Below are 16,269 nucleotides of genomic sequence, written 5' to 3'. Positions count from 1 at the left end.
GGCCTCCCAAAGTTCTGGGATTACAGGCATGAGCCACCATGCTCAGCTTTTGCCTACTTTTTAATGAGGTTATTTGTTTTTGTTTTGGTTGAGTTGTTTGAGTTCCTTGTATATTTTGGACATTAGTTTACTGTCAGATAAATATTTGCAAATATTTTCTCCCATTCTACAGTTTTATTTTATTTTATTTTATTTTTTGAGATGGAGTCTCACTCTGTCGCCCAGACTGGAGTGCAGTGGCGTGATCTTAGCTCACTGCAACCTCCATCTCATGGGTTCAAGTGATTCTCTGGCCTCAGCCTCCCAAGTCGCCGGGACTATAGGACTGTGCCACCATGCCCAACTAATTTTTTGTATTTTTTTAGTAGAGAAGGGGTTTCATCGTGTTAGCCAGGATGGTCTTGGTCTCCTGTCCTTGTGATCTGCCTGCCTCGGCCTCCCAAAGTGTTGGGATTACAGGCATGAGCCACCGCGCCTGGCCTCCATTCTACAGATTTTTTTCTCCACCCTGTGGATTGTTTCTTTTGCTGTGCAGAAGCTTTTTAGTTTAATGAAGTCCTGTTTGTCTATTTTGTTTTTTGTTGCCTGTGTTTTGATGCATGACCTAAACACGTTTGAAGGTTACAAACCAACTTATGCTATAGAATGTCCCTCAATTTGGATTTATCTGACATTTCCTTGTGGCTAAATTCAGCAGGAATATCACACAAGTGAGGCTGTATTCCTCTTATCAGATACTCTCAGGTGGTGTATAATTTCAATTTGTCCCATTACTGACAATGCTCACTTTCCTCACTTGGTTCCGGTGGTATCTTCTAGGCTTCTCTACTATAATTTCCTTTGGTAATTAGTAAGTGTTTTGTAGGGAGGTAACTATGAAAATATGTAAATATTGTATTGCCCATTAACTAATTAATTAATATCAATGTATTAGTCAGCTTAGGGTTACCATAAAAAACCCATAGATGTTCCCAACCTAGTAGAGTAGCATCTGTTTGGTGGTGACCATTTCATATCAGCCAGGGACAAAGCAACCTCTTGTTTATCCCAGCTTGGCTTTTGGTCTGTGCCCATGCTTGGTTCATGCCTTGGACACATGGAAAAACAAATACCATAGAGTGGGTGGCTTAAACAACAAAAATTAAGTTTCTCACAGTTCTGGAATCTGGAAAGCTCAAGATCAAAGTCCAGCCTGGTTTGGTTTCTGGTGAGGGCTCTCTTCCTTGCTTGTAGATGGCAGTCTTCTTGGTGTGTCCTCAGATGGCAGAGAGAGAGAGAGGTCTCTTTCTTTTTTTATAAAGCCCCACCTTTATGACTTCATTTAACCTTAATTACTTCATAAAGGCCCTATTTCCAAATACATATCTACAAAGACATTGGAGTTAGGCTTTCAACATATGACTTGTGGGAGAATACAATTCAGTCCATTAGTATGGACTCAAGGTTTTCTATCTTATTTGATTGGTTATTATCTATTGATTTCAATAATTATTTTGATGCTTAAATTACCACTTGTTTAGCTGGTGGCACCCCTTTCAAACCAGCTTGGCTCATCTGGTATTTTCCCTGCATCAGCCCATTTCTCCAAGCAGATTGTTTCCTTTCAATGGGGGAATGGTATTTAGAAGCCACGATCTTAGTACTAGGTGTTTGCATTATTATTTAGATCTTGCTGCTCCCAGGCCCTTTCAGGGAGAAAGGGAACATACACACATACACACACACACACACACACACGTATATATACACACACACAAAGATATTCAGGTTTAATTATTGCTATGGTTTGAATGTATCCCCCCAAAAGTTTGTTAGAAACTTAATCCCCAATGCAACAGTGTTGGGAGGTGGTGCCTAATAAGAGGTAATTAGGTCATGAGGGTGAAGCCCTACATGTATGGATTAAGGCCATTTTTGAAGGAGTGGGTTGGTTATTGTGGGAGTGGGTTTCTGAAAAAAAGATGAGTTTGGATGATCTTCTTTCTCTGCCTTGTGTGCTCATGTCCATCTTCCACTCACGTTATCATGCAGAAAGAAGACCCTAGCCAGATGACAGTGCCATGCTCTTGGACTTTCCAGCCTCCAGAATCATGAGCCAGACAACCTTCTATTATTTGTAAATTACCCAGTTTGTGGTACTTTGTTATAGCAGCAGAAAATAGACTAAGACAAGTATCTATCTATCTATCTACCTAACCCCTCTATGTACTGAAAACCTTGACTTCACATTGTGAACAAAAGTTCTCTGAAAATGAGTTTGGAAGAAAGAGACTTTATTCCAGAGAACAAATTGCAAACTGGAGAGATGCAGCCTTCAGTGTAAAATGAAGGTGCATTCCAGAGAACAAAGAGAGGACTCAGGTATTATAGCAAAAGTTTCTCTGCCCAGGTTCCCAATCAAGTCTATTTATGCAAATTAAGTATGGGAAAACTTGGTTCTGATTGGTCAATGCAGCTGAGTTCTGATTGGTCAATACCACTGAGCCCTGATTGGTTCATACAACTAAACTCTGAGTTGGAAGCAGGTGATTTCTGATTGGTTGATTTCCAAACCCCAACAGAAATTTCTGTCAGTTGTTTCTTTCAAACTACTAAGGGGGGATATTTCTGGGTGCAGTTTATCCTGGTACCCACAAAAGGAACTGCTTTGGCTTGATCATAGAAAGGAAGTTCCTATGACTTTTGTTTTTTTTTGTTTTTGAGATGGAGTCTCACTCTTGTCACCCAGGCTGCAGGCTGGAGTGCAGTGGCATGATCTTGGCTCACTGCAACCTCTGCCTCCTTTGTTCAAGTGATTCTTCTGCCTCACCCTCCTGAGTAGCTGGGATGACAGGTGGGCACCACCATGCCTGGCTAACTTTTGTATTTTTTTTAAGTAGAGATGGGGTTTTATCATGTTGGCCAGGCTGGTTTTGAGCTCCTTACCTCAATTGATCCACCTGCCTCAGCCTCCCAAAGTGTTGGGATTACAGGCATGAGCCACCGCACCTGGCGGATAGTTTTAAAACATCTTTCTGAGAACACAGAATATGAGACTCTTCATGATGTGGTTTGGATCTGTGTTCCCACCCAAATCTCATGTTGAATTTTAATCCTCAGTGTTGGAGGAAGGACCTGGTGGGAGGTAGTTGAATCACAGGGGCAGATTTCTCTCTTTTTGTTCTCATGATAGTGAGTGAGTTGAAACTGGGTAATGGGCAGAGGTTGGAACAATTAGGAGGGCTCAGAAGAAGACAGGAAAATGAAGGAAAGTTTGGAACTTCTGAGAGACTTGTTGAATGGTTGTGACCAAATGCTGGTAGTGATATGGACAGTGAAGTCCAGACTGAGGAGGTCTCAGATGGGGATGAGGAATTTAATGGAAATTGGAGCAAAGGTGACTTTTATTATGCTTTAGCAAAGAGGTTGGAGGCATTGCGCCTCTGCTCTAGAGATCTGTGAAACTTTGAGCTTGGGAGTGATGATTTAGGGCATCTGGTGGAAGAAATTTCTATGCAACAAAGCATTCAAGATGTGACCTGGCTGCTTCTAGCAGCCTATGCTTATATTCATGAGCAAAAAAATGACATAAAACTGGAACTGGAACTTATATTTAAAAGGGAAGCAGAGCATAAAAGTTTGGAAAATTTGCAGCCTGGCCATGTGGTAGAAAAGAAAACCCCATTTTCAGGGAAGGAATTCAAGTCAGCTACAGAAATTTGCCTAAGAGGAGCCAAATGTTAGTAACCAAGACAATGGGGAAAATGCCTTGAAACCATGACAGAGACCTTCACAGCAGCCCCTCCCATTACAGGCCCAGAGGCCTAGAAGGGAAAAATGGTTTCTTGGGCCAGGCCCAGGGCCCTACTGCCCTGCGCAACCTTGGACCAGTGGTCCCTGCACCCCAGCTGCTCCAGCTCCAGCTATGGTTAAAAGGTCTCCAGATATATCTCAGGCCACTGCTTCGGAGGGTGCAAGCCATTAAGACTTGGCAGCTTCTTTGTGGTGTTAAGCCTGTGGGTGTGCAGAGGGAAAAATTTGAGGCTTGGAAGCTTCCATCTAGAGTTCAGAGAATTTATGGAATCACCTGGATGTCCAGGCAGAATTCTGATGCAGGGGTGGAGCCCTCATGGAGAACCTCTACTAGGAGAGTGTGGAGGGGAAATATGGGGTTGGAGCCCCCACATAGACTCCCCACTGGGGTACTGCATAGTGGAGCTGTGAGAAGAGGGCCAGTATCCTCCAGACACCAGAATGGTAGATCCACAGGTAGCTTGTACCATGTACCTGAAAAAGCTGCAGGCACTCAATGCCAGCCCTTGAGAGCAGCCATGGGAGCTGAGCCCTGCAGGCCAGAGAAGCAGTGCTGCCCAAGGCCTTGGGAGCCCACCCCTTGCATCAGTGTAGCCTACATGTGAGACATGGAGCCAAAGGAAATTATTTTGGGGCTTCAGGATTTAATGACAGCCCTGCTGGATTTTGGACTTGCATGGGACCTGTAGCCCCTTTGTTTTGGTGATTTATTTCTTTTGGAATGGGTGTATTTATTCAATGCCTGTAACCCCATTGTGTCTTGGAAGTAACTAACTTGTCTTTGATTTTACAGGCTCACAGGCGGAAGGGACTTTTCTTGCCTCAGATGAGGCTTTGGACTGTGGACTTTTGAATTAATGCTGAAATATGTTGAGATTTTAGGGGACTCTTGAGAAGTGATGATTATATTTTGTAATGTGAGAAGAGCCTGAGATTTGGGAGGGGCAAGTGCAGAATGATATGATTTGAATCTGTGTTCCTGCCCAATCTTATGTAGAATTGTAATTCATAATGTTGGAGGAGGGGGCCTGATGAGAGGTGATTGGATCATGGGGGCAGATATCCCCCTTGCTGTTCTCATGATAATGAGTGAGTTCTCATGAGATCTGGTGGTTTAAAGGTGTATAGCACCTCCCCCTTCACTTTCTTCTTCCTGCTCCTGCACGTAAGATGTGCCTACTTGTCCTTTGCCTTCTGCCATGATTGTAAGTTTCCTGAGGCCTTCCGAGCCATACTTCCTGTGACTTTGAGCACCTCAGTTAGCCATGGGGAATTCATTTTGTCTGTTGGCCAGGGGCAGACTTTGACATTTCCCTCTATTAGGTTGAAACCTGCCATGGGCAGCATTGACTACCAGTGTTATGTCTTTGTCCCATATTATTGTTGAAGTGATGTGGCTACCTGCTCTGTGTCCGTCTAGTCCCTTGGTGGGACTTCTGTGACTGAGAGACTCATAGCCAGTTTGAACAGCCTGGGCCAGGCAAGGTAGAAAGTCAGGTAAGCACCTGTTAATTGTCTAAGAGTGTTCCTTGTTGGAGTTTGGCAGAGGCATCAGGAAATTAGGAGAATTCAGGGTGTAGTCCAGTCTACAGGTAGATAACAAGGATCTGAAAACAATGTACAGGTCTACAATATAGTAACAGATATATAGTTTTTCTTTGGAAACATAAGTTTTTCTTTTTACACTGATTTTATAGAAATCTTAAATTTAAAACCTTTTGAGTTTAGGAAGCCAAACAAAGGCAAACTTTAGATTTCACTTACAGTCTTAGTGTCCTTGGGCATGCCTGGAAGTAGCAATTTTGACTCACTTACTGTAAGCCTGGGAACTCTTGAAGCCAGGCATTTTATGTACATTCTTAAATATGACATTTCAGTCAAAATCTTGATATTAAAACTGAGAATTCCAGTTGTATGCTGCTTATAGAGAGCATGTAAATAAAATAAGAATACTCACAAATAGTTCCTAAAGCTTGGAGATCTCAAGTAGGGAGAAAAAGCAAATGCTTCCACTTTTGTTAACAAAAGGATATTTTAACAAATTATTACAAACTATAAAAAATTATGAAGTAAAATTTCCTTGAATCTGAAAAACAAAACATGTAAGAACAAGAATGCTCTAAATAAAAGTCATAAAACATTATCCTTATCAATTACTTAATTTCATGTAATCAATTTTGCCTTGCTTGACACTGATCAGCAGTTCCATGAAAAGCAATTTTGAACTATAGCTGATTGACAACACATATCACTATATCTCAGAATTTTATCACATACAATTTTGAAACACATTTTAATAACACATTTACACAAATGCAACTTAAAGAAAGTTAAAAATAATTTTTATTTGACCATGCTTCCTAATGATATCTAAAAGATTTAATTTAGGGCTTTGATCCCAGGAAACCTTCCAAAGATGTCACAAGGTTTAAAGTTCAAAGTATCTGATTCAATAGAATCAAAGTTCACTGCAAAATGATAGTTATTCATTTAACCAGACTGACAAAAGATGTCAAAACCAATAGAAAAAGTTACATGAATGTAAAAACCTTAACCATTTTAAAGCTCAGTTTTGCTAAGTAATAAAAAACCTAATAAAGATAACTTGAAGCACAGGAAATTATCTTGGTAAAACAGAATCTTTGTTTCCTAGGCCAATTGCCCAAAAGGCAAAGAAAAGAAAATCTCCTGCAATGTGATTGCTTTTTCTTTTGGTAAGTTCATTTAGATAACCTGAAAGTTAAACCTGATGAAAAGTGAACTGGCAGAACCAGAAAAATGTTACAGGAGTCAACAAAAATGTCGAAGGAGAATGTTATCATCCCAACCAAGCAAAAACCATATCTTTTTAGGATAGAAAGAAGGAGAGCTGTATTTCCAACCTGAAACTAGGGAAAGTTAGATAGATTCCAGGGAGAAATGTGGCAGAAATAGAAACTGTTTGTAATTGAGAGGATGGCTGTCAAAGAAACAAATTTCAGAATTAATCAAAACCTCTTATAATTTTACTAAGAGCAAATCAACATTCTAAGAAAACCTTGCTATTCTAACACAGGAGACAAAATCTGCATCAGTGTGTTTTTCACATCAAAGTTCAATCCCTAGTAAGACCCATAAAGAATTTCCCTCCAATTGTAGACAAAGTGATGACACAGAAAATTTCCTCTATAAATGCTATTTTTATAAAACTTACCATGACTTACTCAGAAAATTTATGATATGCTTGGACGTTCTGCTTTTTCTTACACTTTCTCTTTCTTAAATAACCAATCATTTTACTCTAGGAGAAAAATTTGCCATATAGCATTCTTTCTTATACAAAATAATCCTCTTTCTTTTCAACCTTCCTTACCAAAAATACATCATATCCTTCTCATATACTTACATATGGAATGGTCTTTTTCATCTCTAGTAGTTTAATCACACACATTAGTTATAATGTCAACTCTTAGAAACCCTAATTTTCAATGAAAACCCAGGAAGTTATCAATTTTTCTTTTGAGACAGAGTCTCACTCTATCACCCAGTGAGGCTGGAGTGCAGTGGAACAATTTTGGCTCACCTCAACCTCCGCCTCCTGGGTTCAAGCTATTCTCATGTCTCAGCCTCCCAAGTAGCTGGGACTACAGGCACACACCACCACACCTGGCTAATTCTTATATTTTTAGGACAGTTGGGGTTTTGCTGTGTTGGCCAGGGTAGTCTCAAACTCCTGACCTCAGGTGATCCACCTGCTTTGGCCTCCCAAATTGCTGGGATTACAGACATGAGCCACCACACCCAGCTAGAAGTTATCAACTCTTAACCACCAATCACATACCAAAAATCCATGAATACACATTTTACAATTTCCAGAGACATAGGCTTTCTAACAAAACAACTCTTTAATATGAAACAGGACATTTCTACTAAGAGATTCAAGTAACTTTTGTTTTTCTTGGAAATAAGAAGCCAGCAGTATATGAGCCTATACTTATATTCAACAACAAATATCTCAGCATTATGTTTTATCTGGAAATGACCTAGACATTCAATGAACATCCATCATTTAATTTAGCTTAGCTAAACTCTAAGGGTATACTTACCAAAGAGATTTGAAAAACCTTCCCAAGTAAACATATTACAAAACATAAACCATTATCAAATGTTAATTTACAAAATTTATCCTGTCCATATCCACCAAATCCATTCACTCTCAAAGAATTATGCCTAGAAAATTTCCAGAGACATCAAACAAATCTAGCCATTATCCCAAGTTGTTTCTGTCAACCAATTGTACATTATTGCATTCCAGGCAAATATTATAAAAGCAAGAACTCTAAAGTTAAATACATGCACATTTTTGCTGATAACTCAGAAGATGCAGCCATTTCCATCAAAACAACAATATTAGGCTAGTCCTATCTGCCAAAAGATGACTAAATCACATTAACTTGAAAAGCATTTCAGCTTATTTGCTTAATCTATGAGTATATATATATATATATATTTTAAGAGATGGGCTCTCACTGTCACCCAGACTGGAGTGCAGTGGCCCGATCATAGCTGACTGCAGCCTCAAAGTCCTGGGCTCAAGTGATCCTCCCACCTCAGCCTCCTGAGGAGCTTGGATCACAGGCACAAGCCATTGCACCTGGCAAGTACTCATTTATTTATAAAACAATTTGGAACTATAGACAATATATGAATAGATATGTAAACATATATATACATATATACACACAAAAATACAAACACAAAGATCTTATAGCTTTTGTTTTAAAACTTAGCCATAAGTTAAGTAAAATGCATTAGTTTAAAAAAGCAATTTTATTCCAACTGCATTTCTGTAAATGGAACAGGTTGAAATTTATCTGTTCCACATGGCTGAAGCCTTTACTGAGCTTTAAAGAAAATAGCAAAGACTTGGAACCAGCCCAAATGTCCAACAACAACAGACTGGATTAAGAAAATTTGGCACATATACACCATGGAATACTATGCAGCCATAAAAAATGATGAGTTCATGTCCTTTGTAGGGACATGGATGAAACAGGAAATCATCATTCTCAGTAAACTGTCGCAAGGACAAAAAACCAAACACTGCATGTTCTCACTCATAGGTGGGAATTGAACAATGAGAACACTTGGACACAGGAAGGGGAACATCACACTCTGGGGACTGTTGTGGGGTGGGGGGGATGGGGGAGGGATAGCATTAGGAGATATACCTAATGTAAATGACGAGTTAATGGGTGCAGCACACCAACATGGCACATGTATACATATATAACAAACCTGCACGTTGTGCACATGTACCCTAAAACTTAAAGTATAATAATAATAAAATAAAATAAAATAAAAAAAGAAAATATGGCACATATACACCATGGAATACTATGCAGCCATAAAAAAGATGAGTTCATGTCCTTTGCTGGGACATGGATGAAGCTGGAAGCCTCTGATTAAATTGCTTAAAAAAAAAAAAAGAAAAGAAAATAGGGTAGCAAATTTATACCTCAAGCACAGAAAGAATTTAAGCTTTTTCAAGAAGTCTGGGTGTGTTGGAAGAGGATTAAAATGGATATCAAGGTAACATAAAATTGCAGGAATTTCTCACAGGATTTTACAAGAAAACACACAGAGAAGTTCAGAAAAAATTTAGAAATGTTTCCAAAATAACCAGCTGAAAGAGTGAAAGAGGAAGGAGAAAGTGAAGGATAAAGGACAGGTGGCAAAAGATTTTCTGAAAGAAAGACTGGAAGAAGACAGGAAGACAGGAAGAGTGGCAGAAAGGGGAATGAAGACAGGAAGAGTGGCAGAAAGGGGAGTCTAGTGGAAGAAGTTTCTTCCAGAGGATTTTTTTGCAGTTTTAGTTTCAGGCTTACAAGCTCTAATCTCTCTTTCTATTTCATTAAGGCATTCACTCAATTTTGAATTATTTTCTCTCTCTGTCTCTCTCTCTTTTTTTGAGACAAGGTCTCACTCTATCACCCAGGCTGGAGTGCAGTGGTGCAATCTCAGCTCATTGCAGCCTCCACCTCCCTGGTTCAAGTGATTCTCGTGCTTCAGCCTCCCAAGTAGCTGGGACTACAGGTGTGCGCCACCACGCCCAGCTAAGTTTTGTATTTTTAGTAGAGATGGGGTTTCACCATGTTTCCCGGGCTGGTCTCAAACTCCTGACCTCAAGTGATCCACCCACCTTGTCCTCCCAAAGTGCTGGGATTATAGGCATGAGCCATCACATCAAGCCTGGAATTATGTTCTCTTAAGGGAGGGAATAGTAGCCTTTTGATTCTGTTTGGAATTTTCTAAAGGACCAACCCAAATGCCCATCAATGATAGACTGGATAAACAAAATGTGGTACATATTCACTATGGAATATTATGCAGCCATAAAAAGTAATGAGATCATGTCCTTTGCAGGGACATGGATGAAGCTGGAAACCATCATCCTCAGCAAACTAACACAGGAATAGAAAACCAAATGCCATATATTCTTATTCATAAGTGAGAGTTGATCAGTGAAAACACATGAACATAGGGAGGGGAACAACACACACTGAGGCCTGTTGGGGGGTGGGGGCAAGTGGAGAGAGAGCATCAGGACAAATAGCTAATACATGTGGGGCTTAAAATGTAAATGATGGGTTGATAAATGCAGCAAACCATCATGGCACATGTATACCTATAAAACAAACCTACATGTTCTGCACATGTATCCCAGAACTGTAAGTAAAATAAAATAAAATAACTTTCAAAAGGGCCAGTTGCAGTGCAGAGAGCCCCTAGTCCTGGGAAACAAGGTGCAGCCACCCCCTTGCCTGTTATGTAATGCACATTCCTGGGAAACCTGGTGCTAAACCATTTGTAGATAACTTGCTTCAAAAAAAAAAAAAAAGGCCAATTGGGAAAAAAAGACTTTCTGTCTGCAGCCATACCACCTTGAATGTGACAGATCTCACCTGAAAAAAAAAAAACAAAACTCCATTATCTCTGGCAGTTTTGGTGTTTTCTATTCCAATTGTGCACGCAGGAACATTTGAAATTTCAAAAGAGCTCCATTTCTGCTAAGGAAGTTTAGGATTGTCCTAGGTAATTTTTGTCCAGAGACTTAGCCAATTGTAACTCCCTGGATTATAATTTTTGCTTATAAAGCCAGCTGGAGTGCTGAAAAGTGGCTGAGCAGCAGAGAAAACTTAAAATACAAGCTACCCATTGCACTGACTTAACAAAGACATCCCTTCCCTTCTAGTGTCCTTAGCTTGAATGTCTCCACAAAACTTTTGCACTGACCTGACAAATGCATCCTTTCAAGTGCAGTAGAAGTCCATGCATCCTGGCAAAACTGAAGTGTAAGCACACCTCATGAAGTATTAGGGTACCCCACAAAGTGCAAGCATATCCCGCAAATGGGTACCTTGTGGAGCCAGATGAACAGGCTTCCTGAAGAAAATTAAGTCTGTGAGACCTTAGCCAAAGCATGGGAATTCAAGAGGACTTACTGGAGGCCACCCCCCTACTCACCTCCCATCCTGAAGACAACCGAGGCCAAGAAGACAACTGAGTCCAAGGGGCTCTTGCAGGCCCCAATGTATTGGTTTAGGATGATGCAGGGAGGAGAGTTGTAGTTTGCTTCAAATCCCACTTCTGATGCCAAGAATGTGAATGAAAGTTCTCTGAAAAAGGGAGTGCCAGGATGGGCCCATGTGCCTCCTCCAGCGGTGCTGGGCTTGAGGGCCTGAGCAAGGCACTGCCCTCACGGAGCAGCTAGGCTCTCCTTAGGGATGGCTTTGCGCAGAAGCTCTTGAGAACTCCTCTCAATCTGGCTTGGGGCTTGCCCTCACTCTTCTCATCCTCTGCCTCTGTCCCAGTCGCAGCCCTGTGCCTGCCATGGAGAAGACGGAGCTGATCCTAGAAGGCCAAGCTGGCTGAGCTGGCCAGATGGTATGACTACATCACTACCTGGGTGAAGGCTGTGACATAGCAGGGCACAAAGCTGTTCATCGAGGAGCTCAACCTGCTTTCAGTGGCCTACACAAACATGGTCAGGGGATCACAGGTCCACCTAGAGGGTCATCTTGAGCATTGAGCAGAAAACTGTTACCTCCAACAAGAAGTTGCAGCTGATTAAGGGCTATCAGGAGAAAGTAGAGTCTGAGCTGAGATCTATCTGTACCACAGTCCTGGAATTGCTGGATAAGTATTTAATAGCTGATGCAACTAATCCAGAGAGTACGGTCTTCTAATTGAAAATGAAGGGAGATTACTTCCTGTACCTTGCCGAAGTTGCAAGTGGTGATGATTGAAAACAAGATAGATAATTCCCAAGGAGCTTACCAAGAGGCATTTGATATAAGCAAGAAAGAGAGGCAATTCACCCACCCAATCTACCTGGGGCTTGCTCTTAACTTTTCTGTATTTTACTGTGAGATCCTTAATAACTCAGAGCTCACCTGCATGCTGAATAAAACAGATACACTGCAGAACTTGATACACGGAATGAAGATTCATACAAAGACAGCACCCTTATCTGCTTAGAGACAACCTAACACTATGAATATCAGACAGTGCAAGGAAGAATGTGATGCAGTAGAAGGGGCTGAAAACTAAATGCATAAAGGGTGTCATCCTTCCTCCCTTCAAGAAACCTTTTTATGCATCTCCATTCCTTATTCCACTTGGATTTCCTATAGCAAAAGAAACCCAATCATGTGCTTGGAATTAACCGTTTATAGTCTTTTCACACTGCAGCTTTGGGAAAACTCCATTCCCTGATTTGTGTTTGTCTTGGCCTTCCTGGTGTGCAGTTACTGCTGTAGAAAAGCATTCATAGCTTAATTTCATATAAACATAAGTACCTTCCAAATGCTTATGCAGAGAACTAAAAAATGTATCTGGTATTTAAGTAATCTGAACCAGTTTTGCAAATGACTGTGTTTTGTATTACTGTGAAGATATAAAAATGTAGTTAATTATAATTTAAAGAATGTTCTGCCAAGACCAGCTCAGTTGTGGAGACCCTAACCCAGGGGTGCTAGAGGAATTAAAGACACACACACAGAAATATAGTGTGTGGAGTGGGAAATCAGGGGACTGACAGCCTTCAGAGCTGAGAGCCATGAACAGAGATTTACCCATATATTTATTGACAGCAAGCCAGTGATAAACATTGTTTCTATAGATTATAGATTAACTAAAAGTATTCCTTATGGGAAACAAAGGGATGGGCCGAAACAAAGGGATGGGCTGAAACGAAGGGATGGGCTCTAGCTAGTTATCTGCAGCAGAAACATGTCCTTAACACACAGATTGCTCATGCTATTGTTTGTGGTTCAGGAATGCCTTTAAGCAGTTTGCTGCCCTGGGTGGGCCAGGTGTTCCTTGCCCTCATTCCGGTAAACCCACGGCCTTCAGCGTGGGCATTATGGCCATCACGAACATATAACAGTGCTGTAGAGATTTTGTTTATGGCCAGTTTCAGGGCCAGTTTATGGCCAGATTTGGGGGCCTATCCCCAGCAGTGTTCCGTGTAACTTCTTAATTTCTACATTCCCTCCCTTACTCTTTGGGGGTTTCTTCTCAATAATCAACTTTTCCATGCTCTTAATGTATTCTTTTTAGTAGAAATCCAGAAATATCAGATTGAATGGAAAAGCGCTTGCCATTTCTGGGTTGAGGCGTCACAAATTGAAATGTCTCCTATATCACATATTATGGAAGTCATGTGTATCTGTGGAAAGAGCAAATAAGAGTTTCCTTATTCACTCTTCATTTGCTGCTGTTTAAGTTGGCAGGTTTCCTTCCCAATAAAAATTCATTTACCCTTCCTGCCTTTATAGTTCTGGTATCTACTTTGCTATGTAATAGAAGTAGCATGTTGCTGCCAGAATACTAGCATTTCTTTTGGCAAACTGAAGTACATGTCACTTCTTAACACACTAGAAAGGGGAAACAAAGCACACAAGTCCAAGTCTAAAACTTTAGTACATTTCCATGCATATTTTTGTATATGTAAGAGGGTGTCCTGTTTGTCTAGTGATTGTTATTTAGTTGGACAACTATTGTGTGTTGCTCATCATTGACTAAATCCCAAAAAAGCTTTGTGAAAATGTTATGCTCTATGTAACAGCAGAATAACATAAAATAAAATTACATTAAAAGTAATGGCAGAGCCACAATTACAATTGCACCAACCTAATATAAACCATTTACTATGGCTTTGTAACAATTGCATATTCCTATATTAAGGGACAGGTGAATTTACTACTTCCTAAAGTTTATTGATAATTTCCCTTTTGTGTAAAATATGGTAGTGATACCTATATTTCTGCATCATGATATTCTTGTCTAGGGATGCCTGGACATGTATAAGATTGGACGGCATTTCTTAGAATGTTTTACTATAGATCAGTCTCCTGGGCTATCTCTTCCTCAGATATAAATGGTATCTGGTTAAGTGTCATGTGAAATAAAGTGAACATTTTAAAACTTTAAAAAATGTTATCTGAAAAGGAATTTGGAGGAAAGTAACCTAATTCCAGTGAGCAATTTCCAAGCTGGGTCCAGCCTTCAGTGTAAAATGAAGGTGCATTCCAGAGAGCAAAGAGAGGTTTTGGTTTTATAGCAAAATTTCCTTTCCAGGTTCTCAATCAGGTCTGTTTATGCAAATGAAAGATTGAAACTTCCTTAGTTCGGACTCATTGGCGCAGCTAAGCCCTGATTGGTTGATACAGCTGATCCCTGATTGGCTGTGGCAGGTTATCTCTGATTGGTTTATTTCCAAGCCCCAAACCAGAAGTCTCTTTTCAGGTGTTTCTTTAAAATGGCCGATGGGGGTGCTTGCTGGCCCCCGTTTATCTTAACAGCAACAGCAACTGGTTTAGCTTGATTATAGAAATGGAGGTCCTATGATATTTTTACAACATCTTCTGAGAACAGACAGTACATGACTTTTCCCAAATCCAGCCGTGGCCACTTGGCTCTGTTTTAAATTTGAGCACCTCAGTTGCCATGAGTTTATCTTGTCTGTGGGCCAATGGTATGCTTTAACATGGATACCTTCAATGCCAATTCAAAATCTCAGGGTTCATTCCAGTTTTCTCCTGTGATATTGTGAAATATATATTTGACCTTCATCCCCATCTCCTGACATATAGCTCCTAAAATCCTTGGAATCTCTAGAGCAATAAGAGTGTCCTTTGTATGCTAATGAGATGACTGGTGACTGGGGCCCTAGTTTCAGAGGGAGGCTGGTTGCCAGGGAAACCAACCATGTAGATTAGAGGGTTGAAAATTTCAGTCCATCCCCCTACCCCCTCAACCTCTGGGGAGCAGAGAGTAGCTTAAGTTTGAGTTGATAATCCAATGGCCAATGATTTAATTAATTGTGTCTACAAAATGAGGCTTCCATTAAAAACCCAAAGAACCCAAAAGGACTGAGTTCTGGAAGCTTCCAGATAACTGAATACATGGAGTTGCCCGGAGGGAGTTCTGGGGAGGGCATGGAAGCTTTGTTCCCTTCCTACTAGCCTCATTCCATGTGCCTCTCCCATCTGGCTGTTCATGTGTATCCTTTGTCATATCCTTAATAATAAATGGGTAAATTAAGTGTTTCCCTGAGTTCTGTGAGCCATCCTAGTAACAATCAAACCTGAGGAGGGGAGAGTGGGAACCCTAGTTTATAGCTGATCTGTCAGAATTATATGTGACAACTTATTATAATTGGTATCAGAAGCTGGAATAATCTTATGGGACTGAGCCCTCAACCTGTGGAATCTGACATTATTCCCAGGTAGGTAGTATTAGAATTGAATTGAATTAGAGGACACCCAGCTGTATCCTTTGGAGATTGTGCTGGAGAATTGGTTGTTAGTGGTGTGAAAGGAAAATATCTTGGGTCCCCAAAATCACTAAAGGGAAGAGTCAAGCTGGGAACTGCTTAGGGCAAACCTGTCTCCCATTCTATTCAAAGTCATCCCTCTCCTCACTGAGATAAATGCATATCTGATTCCCACCTTTGGAGAGGTTAATCAGATACTCCAAAGAATTATACCATTTGTCTCCTATCTACCTATGACCTGGAAGTCCCCTCCGCACTTTGAGTTGTCCAGCCTTTCCAGGCCAAACCAATGTTCATCTTACGAGTGTTGATTGATGTCTTATATCTCCTTAAAAAGTATAAAGCCAAAATGTGCTCTGACCACCTTGGGCACATGTCATCAGGACCTCCTGAGGCTGTGTCATAGGCACATGTCCTCAACTTTGGCAAAATAAACTTTCTAAATTAACTGAAACCCGTCTCACATTTTCAGGGTTCACTGTGAGGAAAAATCCTCACACATCTGTGGCCACAGAAGTATTCTGTGTTGATTAAGTAGTGAGAGAGAGTGGTTGTTTCCTCTCTATGTGTGGGGAAAAGAAAGAGAGATCAGCCTGTTACTGTGTCTATATAGAAGGAAGTAGACATAAGAGACTCCATTTAGTTCTGTATTTGAG

General features: G+C 40.6%; 1 non-coding gene and 1 pseudogene across 1 annotated transcript; both read left to right on the top strand.

The window, feature by feature from the left end:
* The first annotated feature begins 966 nt into the window (after positions 1–966).
* LOC116481344 (small nucleolar RNA SNORA48) lies at positions 967–1,100 on the top strand. The gene has a single exon (XR_004251510.1). It is a non-coding gene; the product is annotated as a small nucleolar RNA SNORA48 (small nucleolar RNA).
* Positions 1,101–11,664: 10,564 nt separating this feature from the next.
* On the top strand, positions 11,665–12,384 carry LOC116480366 (14-3-3 protein theta-like; annotated as a pseudogene).
* Positions 12,385–16,269: the final 3,885 nt, after the last annotated feature.

The sequence above is a fragment of the Hylobates moloch genome, unplaced genomic scaffold (genome assembly GCF_009828535.3).
Source record: "Hylobates moloch isolate HMO894 unplaced genomic scaffold, HMol_V3 SCAFFOLD_13, whole genome shotgun sequence".
NCBI lineage: Eukaryota > Metazoa > Chordata > Mammalia > Primates > Hylobatidae > Hylobates > Hylobates moloch.
The sequence above is the reverse complement of the archived record's forward strand: the minus strand, read 5'-3'. Positions and strand labels throughout refer to the sequence as shown.